This window comes from Lithobates pipiens, unplaced genomic scaffold, assembly GCF_037356315.1.
Source record: "Lithobates pipiens isolate NorthernLeopardFrog02 unplaced genomic scaffold, aLitPip1_a1.2 Scaffold_1, whole genome shotgun sequence".
Classification (NCBI taxonomy): Eukaryota; Metazoa; Chordata; class Amphibia; order Anura; family Ranidae; genus Lithobates; species Lithobates pipiens.
Window position 1 is genome coordinate 100,640,625 of NW_027507685.1, and position 17,514 is coordinate 100,658,138.

General features: G+C 44.2%; 1 long non-coding RNA gene across 1 annotated transcript in view; it reads right to left on the bottom strand.

Annotated features, from left to right (window-relative positions):
* LOC143958524 (uncharacterized) overlaps nucleotides 1-3,140 on the bottom strand; it is a 107,501-nt gene extending 104,361 nt beyond the window's left edge. Inside the window, exon 1 of the long non-coding RNA XR_013270138.1 lies at nucleotides 2,941-3,140. This is a non-coding gene — a long non-coding RNA (uncharacterized LOC143958524). The remainder of the gene's footprint in view (nucleotides 1-2,940) is intronic.
* Nucleotides 3,141-17,514: the final 14,374 nt, after the last annotated feature.

Genomic DNA, 17,514 nt, shown 5'->3' on the forward strand with positions numbered 1-17,514 from the left:
ACTAGGTGTCCTCAGTCTGACAGCCATCATCATCATTCAACCCACTTCTTCTGGGCTCAGGTCATCCTGGACCCAGGAAAACCTGTGACTGGACAGTGAAAGGAAAAAAGCCCAGTGATAAGCTCATCTCTACGCTACACACTGCTCTCCACCCCTCCTATCAGCATGCTTATTGTCCACCCATAAATTGATTGGTTCCTTTTGTTGCTTCTTCCTCTCAAACTACAGCCCTGCTATACAAAGAGTGCAAGAAGCCTAAATATGAAGAGGAAACAGCTTCCTCTCCAACATTGTATATAGCTATCTATCTTTTTGATACCATTCTAGTTTAGGGCAGTGGTGGTCAACTGAAAAAATTATAGAGGGCCTCAAGTTTGGCCCAGGACACCGCCAGAGGGCCACACAATAGCACATCAATGCCCGAAATTTTTTATCCTGCTGCATTTTGTGCAGCGTATTGCAATGCACATTGTAGAAGTTGGAGTACAAAAATCCATAGCATTGGTGTCAATGAATGCCATAGCATACCCCAACATTGGTATCAGTGGATCCCATAATATACCCAAACATTGGTATCAGTGGATCCCATAGTATACCCAAACATTGGCATCAGTGGATCCCATAGTATACCCAAACATTGGTATCAGTGGATCCCATAGTATACCCCAACATTGGTATCAGTGGATCCCATAGTATACCCAAACATTGGTATCAGTGGATACCATAGTATACCCAAACATTGGTATCAGTGGATCCCATAGTATACCCAAACATTGGTGTCAGTGGATGCCATAGTAGACCCAAACATTGGTGTCAGTGGATACCATAGTAGACCCAAACATTAGTGTCAGTGAACGCAATTTTAACCCCCAACATTGGGGTCATTGAATGTGTAATAATCCTCAATATAGGTCTCAGTACATGCAATAACCCCCAGGACTGGTGTCAGTGATCACAATATTATCCCCCAGCATTGGTGTCAGGCCCATTGGACGTGTGTTGGGCACCAGGGGTTTAGGGTATAAATCTCGAAAACAAAAGGAAATACTTGAGCTATCTATATATGTTGGTCCTGCAGCCTTTTTTGCAGTGTATCACAATGCATACTGAAGAGACTGGAGTACAATAACCCCCAGCATTGGTGTCTGAGGATGCAATAATAACCCCCAGCATTGGTATCAATGGATGCAATAATAACCCCCAACATTGGTGTCAGAAGACGCAATAATAATCCCCAACATTGGTGTCAGTAAATGCAATGAACTCCAACATTGATGTCAGTGATCGTAATAATAGCTCCCCAGAACTGGTATCAGTGGACACAATAACCCCCAACTGTGGTGTCAGTGAATGCAATAATAGCCTTGGTGTCAGAGAACTCCATCATAGCCCCCAGCATTGGTGTCTGCCCCATGGACTGTGTGTTGGGGTTTATGGAATGGACACAACTCAATCTATCTATAAATGTTGATCTTGCAGCATTTTTTGCAGTGTATCGCAATACATACTGAAGAAACTGGAGTACAATAACTCCCAGCATTGATGTCAGTGGACGCAATAATAAATCCCAACATCGCTGTCAGTGGACGCAATAATGACCCCTACCATTGGTGTCAGAAGACGCAATAGTAACCCCCAACATTGGTATCAGGGAACACAGTAATAATTCCCAACATTGTTGTCAGTGGATGCAATAATGACCCCCACCATTGTTGTCAGACGACGCAATAATAACTCCCAACATTAGTATCAGTGAACACAGTAATAATTCCCAACATGGGTATCAGTGAACTTAATAATAACTCCTAAAATCGGTGTCAGTAGACGCAATAGTAACTCCCAACATTGGTGTCAGTGAACACAATAATAACTCCCAACATTGGTATCAGTGAACACAATAATAACCCCCAACATTGGTATCAGTGAACACAATAAAAAACCCCAACATTAGAGTCAGCGAACGCAATAATAACCCCCAACACTGGTGTCAGCGAACGCAACAATAACCCCCAACATTGGTATCATTGAACTCAAAATTAACCCCAACATTGATATCGGTAAACACAATTATAACCCCCAACATTGGTATCAGTGAATGCAATAATAACTCCCAACACTGGTGTCAGTAGAGGCAATAATAACCCCCAACATTGGTATCAGAGAATGTATATAATAACCCCCAATGTTGACATCAGAGAATCTAATAATAACCTCCAACATTGGTATAAGTGGACGCAATAACCCCCAACATTGGTGTCAGTGAATGTAATAATAACCCCGACATTGGTATAAGAGAACAAAATAATAACCCCCAACATTGGCAACAGAGAACGTAATAATAACCCCCAGCATTGGTATCATATCCCCAACAATGGTATCAGTGAACGCAATAACCCCCAACATTGGTGTCAGTGGATGCAATAATAACCCCCAGCATTGGTGCCAAGCCTGCCAGCCATGTATTGGGTACCAGGGTATCTATCTATCTATCTATCTATCTATCTATCTATCTATCTATCTATCTATCTATCTATCTATCTATCTATTATTCTCTATTATGTGTGATGGTACCCTTTTGAACACTATCTGCCCCTTGGTACTATTATAAGAAGCTCTTTTCTTTTCTTTTTTTTTTTCTTTCTTGGTACTTTTTTGAGTAGGTCAATGTATTACTGATAACCCTTATTGTGTATAATTGTCTTCTGAAACAACCCATCATGATTGTAGACAACTACAAATTAGTTCAAATATTTGCTAAATATCCAAACTGTTAAGATCTGTGTATACAATAGGAGCCACATGGCCCTATCAGAAGGACTCCCCTGGGTTTGTGTCCCACCGGTTGAGAGCAGGTGATTGAAGCAACCTTGAGACCTCCATCAAACTGTACAAATACAGAAACTAATAGAATGACATAAGCTGTGAAATGAGGACACTTACCATTCGGTCGCCTAGTAAAAGCACCAGTGTGGTTGCTGTACAGACTAGACAGAGTGCACAGGCAGTGCTGCTGATATAGCACAAGGTTTTTTTAATGGCACGCAGCTCACGGGTAGCAAGATCTTGTGGTTCCATCATTTTCAGCTTCTGAACGTTTTCTGAGTTGCAGGAACTGTTTTGCAATACATACAGCTATTCTAGTCTCATCATATAAACTCCCACACTGCATGTTATCTACCCAGATCTTCTGTCTGCTAGGAAGAAATCAAAGCATCTTTTCCTTGCTTGGTTTCTCCCCACTGTTTCTCAAAACTCGTTTAATGTTAATATAAGAGAAAAGGTTTAAACCCCAAATTAAAATTACCTAACTTACGCATCCAATGACTAAGCATAACCGAAAGCAGGACAATTACATAGAATGGAAACCGGCAAGCACGTACATATCGGTTGTTAAAATTTGATCATTTTTTTCCACGTTGTTCCCTGTACTTTTTTTTTTTTTTGCCTGTCTGTATTTAAAGTACAATTTTACCATTATATATTGGGGTATGTACAGGGTAGGGTTTGTGGACACCTGACCATCACACCTATATGGGCTTGGTGGGCATTCAATTCCAAAACCATGGCCATTAATATAAGGTTGACCTCTTCTTTGAGGCAAAAGAATCTATGTTCTTCTGGGAAGGCTTTCAACTACAAATTGGAGTGTGTCTGTGGGAATTTGGCCCCTTTAGCCCTTTGTGAGGTCAGGTGTGGATGTTGGATAAGAAACCCCATCTAGCAATCATTATTTCACGTACTTCATTCTGAAGGGATTTAGTATGGTTGAGCTCAGGGTTCTGTGTAAGAAACTCCAGTTCCTCCAAACCAAAATGGTCAATCCATGTCTTTATGGACAGTCCATGTACTGATCTGTAATGGAGAGACCTGGCTTGGAGTTCCAATTCTTCCAAATGGTGTTCAGTAGGGTAGAAGTCAGGGCTCTGTGTGAATCACTTGAGTTCTTCCACACCAAACTGGTCAATCCATAACTCTTTGCTCACATCAGGTACTGATATGTAATGGGACTACCTGGCTTGGAGTTCCAATTCACCCAAATGGTGAATTGGAACTCCAATTCACCTCCAAAGGGTTGAGGGCATGGCTCTGTGTTATCAACTCAAGTTCCCCCATACCAGACTTGTTAATCCATGTCTTTATGGTCAGGCCAGGTACTGTAGTGTAATGGGAAGACCTGGCTCAGAGTTCCAATTCATCCAAATAGTAATCAGTAGGGTTGAGGTCATGACTCTGTGTCAGCAACTCAAGTTCCTCCACACCAAACGTGTTAATCCATGTCTTTATGGTCAGGCCAGGTACTGTTGTGTAATGGGAAGACCTGGCTCAGAGTTCCAATTCATCCACACTGTATTCAGTAGGGTTGAGGTCATGGTTCTTTGTCGGCAACTTAAGTTCCTCCCCACTAAACTTGTTAATCCCTGTCTTGTCATTGTTAATCAATGTCATGGTCAGTTCAGGTACTGTTGTGTAATGGTAAGACCTGGCCAAATTTCTAATTCATCCAAATGATGTTCAGTAGGGTTGGGGTCAGGGCTCTGTATAAGCCACTAAAGTTCCTCCAAACCAAATTGGTCAACCAAGTCTTTACAGTCAGGTCAGCTGCTGTTGTGTAATGGGAAAACTCGGCTCAGAGTTCCAATTCATCCAAATGGTAATCATTAGGGTTGAGTTCATGACTCTGTCTCAGCAACTCAAGTTTCTCCACACCATACTTGTTAATCCATGTCTAAATGGTCAGGTCAGGTTCTGTAGTGTAATGGGAAAACCTGGCTCAGAGTTCCAGTTAATCCAAATGGCATTCAGTAAGAATGAGATCATGGCTCTGTGTCGGCAACTCAAGTTCCTCCACACCAAACTTGTTAATCCATGTCTTTATGGTCAGGCCAGGTACTGTAGTGTAATGGGAGGACCTGGCTCAGAGTTCCAATTCATCCAAATGGTAATCAGTAGGGTTGAGGTCATAACTCTGTGTCAGCAACTCAAATTCCTCCACACCAAACGTGTTAATCCATGTCTTTATGGTCAGGCCAGGCAATGTTGTGTAATGGGAAGACCTGGCTCAGAGTTCCAATTCATCCACATTGTATTCAGTAGGGTTGCGGTCATGGTTCTTTGTCGGCAACTCAAGTTCCTCCCCACTAAATTTGTTAATCCCTGTCTTGTCATTGTTAATCCACGTCATGGTCAGGTCAGGTACTGTTGTGTAATGGTAAGACCTGGTCAAATTTCCAATTCATCCAAATGATGTTCAGTAGGGTTGGGGTCAGGGCTCTGTATAAGCCACTGGAGTTCCCCCAAACCAAATTGGTCAATCCAAGTCTTTACAGTCAAGTCAGTTACTGTTGTGTAATAGGAAGACCTGGTTTGGAGTTCCAATTCATCCAAATGGTAATCAGTAGGATGGAGGTCATGACTCTGTGTCAACAACTCAAGTTTCTCCACACCATACTTGTTAATCCATGTCTTTATGGTCAGGTCAGGTATTGTAATGTAATGGGAAAACCCAGCTCAGAGTTCCAGTTAATTCAAATGGCATTCAGTAAGAATGAGATCATGGCTCTGTGTCAGCAACTCAAGTTTCTCCACACCAACTTGTTATTCCATGTCTTTATGCTCAGGCCAGGTACTGTTGTGTAATGGGAAGACCTGGCTCAGAGTTCCAATCCATCCACGTATTGTATGTATTATTCAGTAGGGTTGTGGTCATGGTTCTTTGTCGGCAACTCAAGTTCCATCACACCAAACTTGTTAATCCGTGTCTTGTCATTGTTAATCCACGTCATGGTCCGGTCAGGTACTGTTGTGTAATGGTAAGACCTGGTCAAATTTCCAATTCATCCAAATGGTGTTCAGTAGGGTTGCGGTCAGGCCCTGTATAAGCCACTGGATTTCCTCCAAACCAGATTGGTCAATCCCAGTCTTTACAGTCAGGTCAGGTACTGTTGTGTAATGGGAAGACCTGGCTCAGAGTTCCAATTCATCCAAATGGTGTTAGCAGGGTTGAGGTCAGAGCTCTGTGTAGGCCACTTCCTCCACACCAAACTGGTCAATCTATGTGTTTATGGTCAGGTCTGGGACTGATGTGTAATAAGCTCAGACTTCCAATTCATCCAAATAGTGTTCAGTAGGGTTGGGGTCTGCTCTATTTGTAAGCTGCTAAAATTTCTTTATACCAAACTCATCAAGCCATGTTTTATGGAGCTCACTTTGTACCCAGGAGCACAGTCATGCTGAAACAGAAATGGGCCTACCCCTTACTATTGTGACAAGGTTGGAGGAGCACAATAAATGTCTTTGTATGCTGAAGTGTTACCAGTTCCCCTTACTGGAAATACAGTTTAGTCACATACCATATTATGCAACAAATCCCTTGTCTAAACCTATTTCTATATCGTACTGTTTCTTGATCTGCTTTGACTACCAGTGAGTCAGTCATATCAAATCCACCCAGCTGGCAGCCCATCAGTCCATTCTGCAGCATAAAAATTCTCCACAAAATGCAAATTACACCAAAATTACGGGCTCTTATGCTTCTTCTTGTGGAGTAATGTACTCCTTCCTCACTATCCTATATCCTGCATGTATATGTCTCTACAAAAAGGATGCAGATGGAAATATAGGTGAAAGAAAGAGTCTTTTGTGACAGTTTTTTTTCTGCTATGGCAAAATGTTCCCATGCATTGTATATTATATATATATATATATATATATATATATATATATATATATATATACACAGTATCTCCCAAAAGTGAGTACACCCCTCACATATTTGTAAATCTTTTCTTCTATCTTTTCATGTGACAACACTGCAGAAATGATACTTGTCTACAATGTAAAGTAGTGAGTGTACAGCTTGTATAACAGTGTAAATTTGCTGTCCCCTCGAAATAATTCAACACACAGCCATTAATGTCTAAATCGCTGGCAACAAAAGTGAGTACACCCCTAAGTGAAAATGTCCAAATTAGGCCCAAAGTTTTAATATTTTGTGGCCACCATTATTTTCCAGCACTGCCTTAAACCTCTTGGGCATGGAGGTCACCAGAGCTTCACAGGTTGCCACTGGAGTCCTCTTCCACTCCTTCATGATGACATCACAGAGCTGGTGGATGTTGGAGACCTTGCGCTCCTCCACCTTACATTTGAGGATGTCCCACAGATGCTCAATAGGGTTTAAGTCTGGAGACATGCTTGGCCAGTCCATCACCTTCACCCTCAGCTTCTTTAGCAAAGGCAAGGGTCCTCTTGGAGGTGAATTTGGGGTTGTCTCCAAAGGCAAGGGATCATGTTCTGCTTCAGTATGTCACAGTACATGTTGGCATTCATGGTTCCCTCAATGAACTGTAGCTCCCCAGTGTCGGTAGCACTCATGCAGCCCCAGACCATGACACTCCCACCACCATGCTTGACAGTAGGCAAGGCATACTTGTCTTTGTACTCCTCACCTGGTTCCCACCATACATACTTGACACCATCTGAACCAAATAAGTTTATCTTGGTGTCATCAGACCACAGGAGATGGTTCCAGTAATCCATGTCCTTAGTCTGCTGGTCTTCAGAAAACATTTTGCAGGCTTTCTTGTGCATCATCTTTAGAAGAGGCTTCCTTATGGGGCGACAGCCATGCAGACTAATTTGATGCAATGTGCTGCGTATGGTCTGAGCACTGACAGGCTGACCTCCCACCCCTACAACCTCTGCAGCAATGCTGGCAGCACTCATATGTCTATTTCCCAAAGACAACCTCTAGATATGACGCTGAGCATGTGCACTCAACTTCTTTGGTCGACCATGGTGAGGCCTGTTCTGAGTGGAACCTGTCCTGTCAAACAGCTGTATGGTCTTGGCCACCATGCTGCAGCTCAGTTTCAGGGTCTTGACAATCTTCTTATAGCCTAGGCCATCTTCATATAGAGCAACAATTATTTTTTTAGATCCTCAGAGAGTTCTTTGCCATGAAGTGCCATGTTGAACTTCCTGTGACCAGTATGAGAGAGTGAGAGCGATAACACCAAATGTAACACACCTGCTCCCTATTCACACCTGAGACCTTGTAATACTAATGAGTCACATGACGCCGAGGAGGGAAAATGGCTAATTGGGCCCAATTTGGGGTGTACTCACTTTTGTTGCCAGCAGTTTAGATATTAATGGCTGTGTGTTGAGTAATTTTGAGGGGACAGCAAATTTACACTGTTATACAAGCTGTACACTCACTACTTTACATTGTAGACAAGTGTAATTTCCCCAGTGTTGTCACATGAAAAGATAGAATAAAATATTTACAAAAATGTGAGGGGTGTACTCAGTTTTGTGACATACTGTATATATATATATATATATATATTTATATATATATATATATATATATATATATATATATATATATATATATAATTTTTTTTTAATGATTTTTATTGTTATCTCAGGGAATGTAAATATCCACTATGATTGCAATAGGTAGTGACAGGTACTCTTTTTTGAAAAAATTAGGGTCTATCAGACCCTAGATCTCTCCTCTGTCCTCAAAGCATCTGACCACACCAAGATCGGTGTGATAAAATGCTTTCCCAATTTCCTAATGGCGCTGTTTACATCCCACAAAATCTAAGTCATGAAATGCTCGTAGCTTCCGGTGTCTTAGGCCATAGAGATGATTGGAGCCATTCTGGTCTCTGATCAGCTCTATGGTCAGCTGGCAGAACCACCGGCTGCATTCTCAGGTTCCCTGTTGGCACAGGAGAGCCTGAGAAAACCATGGAAGATGGTGCGGGGGGGGGGGGACATTCCCTCCCACTGCTTGTAAAAGTAGTCTAGAGGCTAATTAGCCGCTAGGATTGCTTTTACATAAAAGCCGACCGCTGGCTGAAAAGAATGATACCAAGATGATACCTAAACCTGCAGGCATCATTCTGGTAAAAGCACTCAAAGTCCAGCAACATACCAGTATGTTGCTGGAACTGGTTGGGCATATATTGTAATTTGTTTTTTCATGCAGCCTGTGGGCTGAACGAAAAAAAAATATTGATCGGTGGGTATACCCACTATTAGAATACCTCCCTTCATCCACCCACTTCTAATGGTGGGCATACATGCACGATTTATATATGCCGAAGCATGGGGGCATCCTTCCGCAAAAGGTAGGAGCAGATCGCTCCTCCACCCCTTATGCCCCCATGCTTCGGCATATATGCTCTTTTTTAACTGTGGTGGTGAAACCACCTCCGACAGTGCTGGAGTCGCGGCTTTATGTATCGTGGGAGCAAAACGCTGTTGCTGTCAAGATAAATAAATCCGCGCTGCAGCAGAATGGCGTACCTGCTAAGCAAATGATGGTTAACAATAAAACAAAGTAACATTACAGTATAACAGTAGGACTTACCATACCTGCAAAGCAAATACAAAAAAAAAAAATAGCAAAAAATAACACATTTAACACAATCTGTGCCTAAAATATATATATGCCGAAGCATGGGGGCATCCTCCCGCAAAAGGTAGGAGCAGATCGCTCCTCCACCTCTTATGCCCCCATGCTTCGGCATATATGCTCCTTTTTAACTGTGGTGGTGAAATCACCTCCGACAGTGCTGGAGTCGCGGCTTTACGTATCGTGGGAGCAAACGCTGTTGCTGTCAAGATAAATAAATCCACGCTACAGCTGAATGGCGTACCTGAAAACAAAAAATGGTTAACAATAAAACATTGCAGAATAGAATACAGTACAAAGGAGCAGAACAATAGAGAGAGAATAGAGAGAGAGAGAGAACAATAAAACGACAACTATTTTTGTTTTTTTTATTTTATATATATTTTTTTTGTTTTTTTTACTTTTTTTTTTTTAAACACTTTTTTATGTAACTTTAACAGTTCTGTTGTAACGGTTCCAGCGGTTTGGGTCTCTCAAAATGCGATGGCATCTTGGGAGACCCTGTGAACGTGTGCCTAGCCTGTGCAATGCTGTACCCTACTCTAAAACTCAACTAGTTCATGGTAGCGTTCAAAACATTCACCAATGCAAAGACCAGGATTGTCAGGACAGTGGGGACAATAATGACGGGTGTCACGCCTATATCCGCGCTTTCTGCAGACACGACATTTTCTTTGGAGGGCTCGTTGGGTAGGGGTACTCGGGAGGACATAAGGATAATGCCTCTCATGCAGCCGGCTTACTGCATCTGGTTGGGGGATGTGAGGTGGAGCACCGCCTGGATACAGAAGGGCTCTGACGATATCCTCCTGGAATTTAAGGAAGGATCTAGTCCGTCCTGAAGCTTTGTGTAGCACATAAGCATTTAGCATAGTCAATTGGAATAAATAAACAGACACTTTTTTGTACCAGCGTCTGGCCTTACGGGCAACTAGATACGGCGCCAACAACTGGTCATTGAGGTCCACCCCTCCCATGTTAAGGTTATATTTGTGGACACAGAGGGGTTTCTCCACAATACCAGTCGCCGTAGGAATTTGGACCGTCGTGTCTGCATGAAGGGAGGTAAGAACGAAAACATTCTTATTATCCCTCCACTTCATAGCGAGCAAATTATTACTGCGCAAGCAGGCTCTCTCCCCCCCGCCTAAGACGGGACTCTACAAGCCGCTGGGGAAAGCCCCGGCGATTAGGTCGCACGGTGCCACATGCTCCAATCTGCTGATCAAACAAGTGACTAAACAGTGGCACGCTTGTGTAATAATTGTCCACGTACAAGGGGTACCCCTTTCCGAATAAGGGTGACACCATGTCTCACACTATCTTGCCAGCGCTTCCTATGTAGTCAGGGCAGTTCTCCGGCTCTACGTGACTATCTTTACCCTCATAAACCATAAAACTATGTGTATAGCCTGTGGCCCTGTCACAGAGCTTATACATCTTGACCCCGTATCTGGAACGCTTGTTGGGAACGTATTGTTTGAATGACTAGCGACCAGAAAACTTAATCAGGGACTCATCAACGCAGACAACTTGATGGGGAGTAAACAAGTCTGCAAAACGTTGGTTGAAGTGGTTTATGAGGGGCCGAATTTTGTAGAGCCGATCGTATTCAGGGTCTCCACGAGGACGACAGAGTTCATTGTCGCTGAAGTGCATGAACCGCAAAATCTGCTCGTATCATGCCCTGGACATGGAAGCAGAGAACACGCGCATATGGTGAATTGGGTCAGTGGACCAATATGACCGCAACTCACTCTTTTTGGTTATGCCCATGTTGAGGGAGAGGCCCAGAAAGATTTTAAATTCGGAAACCGTAACTGGTTTCCATTGTCTGGCAAGGATGGACTGGGGAAGAGTGGCAATGTGTTGACCAGCGTACAAATTGATTTGGTCCACAATAGATCTATAGAGATCTTCGGTGAAAAACAGTGAGTAAAAGTCAAGTGTCGTAAAATCAACTGTTTCCACGTTAATGCCAGGTTGGCCAGTGAATGGGGGAAGTACGGGTTCTGCAGAAGTGGTGGGCACCCAATTAGGATTGGCGAATTCTGCAGGAAGGGCACTATGGGTACGACGGGCCTGTCTTTGTCTTTGTCTTGGTGGCAGCGGGACACTACTTGTGCTTGCCACCTCCCCAGCTTGAACTGCACTTATGGGACTCGCCACGTCACCATGTGCTACTGCAGTGCTGGATGTACGTCCAGGATGTACTAAGCCGCTGGTGCTTGCCAGTTCACCAGAAGGATGAGCGGCTCTAGTACGTCTCTGCTCCATACGAGTGACCTGCGGTTCCTCCACCTGAACAACAGAATACATTCAGGATCGGGTACACCTGCCCTTAACAGGGACCTCATCTCCGTCGCCAGAGCTATCTGTCATGGAGCCGCTGTCCTCTACAGGATCGTATTCTGAGCCTGAATCTGACAGATGTGTGACGTCCTCTTCACTATCTGTCATGCTCAGAAACGTGTAGGCCTCTTCACTAGTGTACCTTCGCTTTGCCATTTTGGGCTCTAAATTTAGGGGTACACTAGTGAGACTCACAGGTAAAAAAGCACCTAGGCTGTCAGCGACTGTATCAAAACGCTACAAAAAAACTGTTATCGATCGCAGGGATCAAGCCTGACTCTGCGAATGCTGCAGTTATGTGTGTTGTGTTTTGTAAGTGACAGTGATCGATCGATACTGCACTTGGGTGGGCTGGGCTGGGCTTGGCGGAGGGGCTAAACGCAGGTGCTAGCAGGTATCTGGGCTGATCCCACTAACAATGCGTTTTGGGAAACCTAAAATGCTGGCAACGCTAATATAGATCTGATCAGATACTATATTACTAAGGGAGGTGTATGCTTTGCGCGTGAGTGTTAGCGGTACTGGCACTAACCTGACGCTGCCTGGGGCGACGCAGACCTTATCTGACCCTCAAACTTATATCACCCGCCGGGTGATCAGGGGGTTAAACCTTTATTAGGTAATAAATGGCGGGTGCCCTGAAACTTTAAAAAAATAACTAACCAACCAGCGTCACCTGTAACAGTTATATGGTGATCACTGGTGAAAGAGTTAACTAGGGGGCAATCAGGGGGCTTTATGCGGTAGTATATGGGGGTCCCTGACGCTATAAAAAGCTGCGGCGAACCTAAATACTTACCTGCCTAACTAGCGTCACCTGTGACACTAATACAGCGATCAGAAAAACGATCGCTTACTTGTGACACTGGCGACGGGGGGTGATCACGGGGTTAAACCTTTATTGGTGGGGTTAGGGGGGTAGCCTAGAGCTAAAGGGGGCTAACCCTAACTGCCCTAACAGTTATTACAGTCACAAATGACACCAATGCAAAAATAAAAAATAAAAAATGCAATTGGTGTCACTGTGACTGGGGGTGCAGGGGTGATTGGGGGGGTGATTGGGGGGGTGATCGGGGGGTGAATGTGTGCCTGGCGTGTTCTATTGTACGTGTGGTGTGTTGGTGCAACTCACCGATCCTCTCTCCTCGGTGCCGGAACGAAAAAGACTGACACGAGGAAAGATTACATCACTTCCTCTGCCTGTGTTTACATTACAGGAGAGGAAGTCATGTCACGCTGCACTTCCATTCGTCAGGAGCGATCGTGAGGGGGTGGCAGTGAATGAATGGCCGCCCCCTCATCCCGGATCACTCCTGAACGTATTCCAACCACCGCTGGCACCGGGGGGGGGCCCGATCGGGCCCCCCACCCGCGGGAAGGCAGGGACGTACAGGTACGCCCATATGCCTGCCCGTGCCATTCTGTCGACGTACATCGTCGTGCGGCGGTCGGCAACTGGTTAATGAGAGATGCTACTGGAGAGGGTGTATCTGGGGGGGAGAGGACGGCACACAGCACAGACAGGTCTGGGGGAATTAACCTCCATGGTTTTGGTTTATAAATAGTTTTTTTAGTTTGTATTTTGTTTTACCATGCCACATGTTGATGGATGATACGAACCATAACTACTACGAGCACATGGTAAATTATAAAAAAAAAAATGCTATACGTACTAACATATCTTTCACTACGGACTGTACAACCTTGAAAATAGTACATACTGATGATGACTTGTTGATTATGGTTGAGAATGTATTTAGTAAATGATGCCTTCTTTTTTATGCATGTACACTTGGCAAATAAAAACTGCGTTAAATGGAAGATAATGCACTGAAATATATGGCGTTAAACTTGCAGTAATGCACTGAACCATACTGCATTAAACTTGCAGTAACGCACTGAAAAATACTGCGTTTAGCATGCATTAACGCACAGAAATGTACTGCGTTAAATGGCACGTAAGATGCTGAAATATACGGCATTAATCTTGCAGTAACGCACTGAACTGTACGGAGTTAAACTTACAGTAACAAACAGAAATGTACACCTGTAAATGGCACATAACACACTGAAATATATGGCGTTAAACTTGCAGTAACGCACTGAAAAATACTGTGTTAAGCACTGAAATATTCGGCATTAAACTTACAATAAAGCACTGAACTGTACTGCATTAAACGGAAAATAATGCACTGAAATATACGGTGGTAAACTTGCAGTAACGCACTGAACTGTACAGCATTAAACGGAACAAAATGCACTGATATATACAACGTTAAACTTCCAGTAGCACACTGAACTGTACGGAGTTAAACTTGTAGTAATGCACTGAAATATACTCCTGTAAATGGCACATAACGCACTGAAATATACGGCATTAAACTTACAATAAACACTGAACTGTACTGCGTTAAACAGAAAATAATGCACTGCAATATACGGTGGTAAACTTGTAGTAACGCACTAAATTGTACAGCGTTAAATGGAAGATAATGCACTAAAATATACAACGTTGCAGTAGCACACTGAACTGTTCAGCATTAAACTTGTAGTAATGCACTGAAATAAGCTACGTTTAGTGTGCAGTAACGCACAGAAATGTACTGCTTTAAACAGCACGCTACACATTGAGATATACAGAGTTAAACTTGCAGTAACACACTGAACTGTATGGCATTAAACTTGCAGTTAAGCAATGAAATATACTGTGTTAAACGGTCACTACATGCACTGACTGAACCATCTCTACATTGACAATAACCTAAAGATGAATTGTTGCACTACATTCACACTGATTGAACTATCCCTACATTTACACTAAACTGATATTGTTTTGGTGTTTTGGTGTCTTTGCATGTATGAATTGCACGGGTGTTACCCACATGTGGTTACAATTTCATGTCAAGAGCACCTTTATTTATATATTTACCTAGAAAAATGGTGACACCAATATATATATATATATATATATATAGAAAGGCCAGTATGGTGGCCTGAAATTATGGGAGGAGCCCGGTGGAATATATAACCAGCCGTCCGCCCGTCTTCCTCGTCGGTTCCGGTGCGCGATACCTGATACGTCAGATATCAAGGGCCGACTATCCTAGACCAGACGCAGTGAGCCCGTTCGTGAGTTCCCGCGTTGTTCGTCTCCGTCTTGACCGTCTTCCCGTTCATCAGCGTCCGTGGGTTTCGCCGTCGGAGTGTCGTCTTACCCATCGAATTTGTCGTTACACGTCGGGCCGGCTGTCGCAGGTAGGGCTTCGGCACCCCCTTTTCGGTTCATGTGTTACGATGTCCCATCAACATTCCCTGAACTCACGAACCGCTCGGATGTTTTACTGTGGCTCTCGTACTCATGTCACTGTTTCTACTTTCGATGTAGTCGTTATCACCTTCGGTCGATCACGCCACGTCAGGCGATTCATTCGCAGGTACGACATTCGAAACCGTTCGACTCCCCGAGCATTTCTATTAGTATCGGTCGAATCGTTCGACTCACAGCCGACTGCTTGTTACGACAAAGCAAGCAGTCCGCACGTATCGGTTGGTCTGCTCCAGTTCGAATATATCTCATCATTCATGCAGTTGTGTTATGTATCTCATTTCATCTAATTTCAAATCATTTCAGTCCCACTCATTTCTACCGTTGCAAATCATTTCTGTCACTAGCCGCGCTCCGGCGCGAATCCTGTCGCACCTCTGGTGCACGATTCGCTTTGAAGTGCCCCAGGGTTCGGCCTCATTTCTGTACATGCTCCAGAGACTGAGTCACTCGCAGGTTCACGCACGGTCCCTGATTCTTGTCTTTGTCATGGCATACCATTTCTGTCACTTATTACGCTCCAATTCGAATCCTGTCGCATTTTTCTATGCACCGATTCGTCCTGGTGTGCCCAGCTGCTACGCCTCATTTCGGTACATGCTCCAGAGACGGATTCTTTTTTCGTAACCTGCAGTCCAGTCGTTGAATCCGGTCTCTGTCATGGGATATCATTTCTGTCACTTATTACACTCCAATTCTAATCCTGTCGCATTCTTTTATGCACCGATTCGTTCTGGTGTGCCCAGCTGCTACGCCTCATTTCAGTACATGCTCCAGAGACGGATTCTTTGTTGTAACCATCAGTCCAGTCGTTGAATCTTGTCTCTGTCATGGCATATCATTTCTGTCACTTATTACGCTCCAATTCGAATCCTGTCGCATTCCTTATGCACCGATTCGTTCTGGTGTGCCCAGCTGCTACGCCTCATTTCAGTACATGCTCCAAAGACAGGATTCATCTGTTTGGCTCAAGGGCTCGTCCTCTGATTCTTGTCTTTGTCATGGGTTTTTCATTTCATTTCACCTATCACGTTCCAGGACGAATAGTCACATCTGTGTACCAAATTCGTCTCGGCGTGCCCCAGGAATGGCCTCATTTCAGTACATGCTCCAGAATCCGTTTCGTGCTCGGTCGCAAGTTGTGGCATGGCGATCCGGATCTCTGTCATGGCAGGTTCTCTCATTTCACTGTCACATACCGCTTCCCGGCTCGGGTCCAGTTGATTCTTCAATGTTTGGATGCCTGCCGGGGGCCTTGCTCCTCGGCCTCATTTCATTATAGATTGCCTCAAAAGGGAAAACACAGCTTTGTTTAGGCGTGTCTCGCTGTTTTCTCCACATACAAGCGTAGACTTCTTGCAATCGTTGCAAACACACATCCAAGCGTAGACTTCTCGCAATCGTTGCAAGCACGCATCCAGACATAGACTTCTCGCAATCATTACAAGCACGCATTCGAGCATAGACCTCTTGCACTTATTACTAGCACGCATTCGAGCATAGACCTCTTGCAATCGTTGCAAGCACGCATTCGAGCATAGACCTCTTGCAATCATTGCAAGCACGCATTCGAGCATAGACCTCTTGCACTCATTACAAGCACGCATTCGGGCATAGACCTCTTGCAATCGCTGCAAGCACGCATTCGAGCATAGACCTCTCGCAATCATTACAAGCACGCATTCGAGCATAGACCTCTTGCTCTCATTACAAGCACGCATTCAGGCATAGACCTCTTGCAATCGCTGCAAGCACGCATTCGAGCATAGACCTCTCGCGATCATTACAAGCACGCATTCGAGCATAGACCTCTTACACTCATTACAAGCATGCATTCAAGCATAGACCTCTTGCAATCGTTGCATGCACGCATTCGAGCATAGACCTCTGGCGATCATTGCAAGCACGCATTCGAGCATAGACCTCTTGCACTCATTACGAGCACGCATTCGTGCATAGTCCTCTTGCAATCATGGCAAGCACGCATTCGAGCATAGACCTCTTGCAATCGTTGCAAGCAGGTGTCCAGGCACAACTTGTTGCAATCATTGCTGGCAGGCACTTCTGGCTTGCTCAATAGATTGCTTTAGGGAAAACCTGGATACCTTCCTAAATGTACGTTGTATTACGGGGTACGTTGGAAGGCTAGCCGCAGGTTAGCCTGAATTTGTAGGAGGAGTCTGAGGGCTTTAAATCCCCTCCTCCTCCATCAGAGCCTTCGTCGGCTCATTTCTGGGTTCCCACCCACCCATTCCCCCATATTTTCATAATTTCATACATTCATTCAGGGTATGCCCTCTTTTAGGCATACTGTCCAGCCAGGCCAAGGCACACCTCAGGCCTTGGTAGTTGGGGTTATCGTATTTCCGTATGAAGACTCTGACTACAATTATATTTATAGGTATAG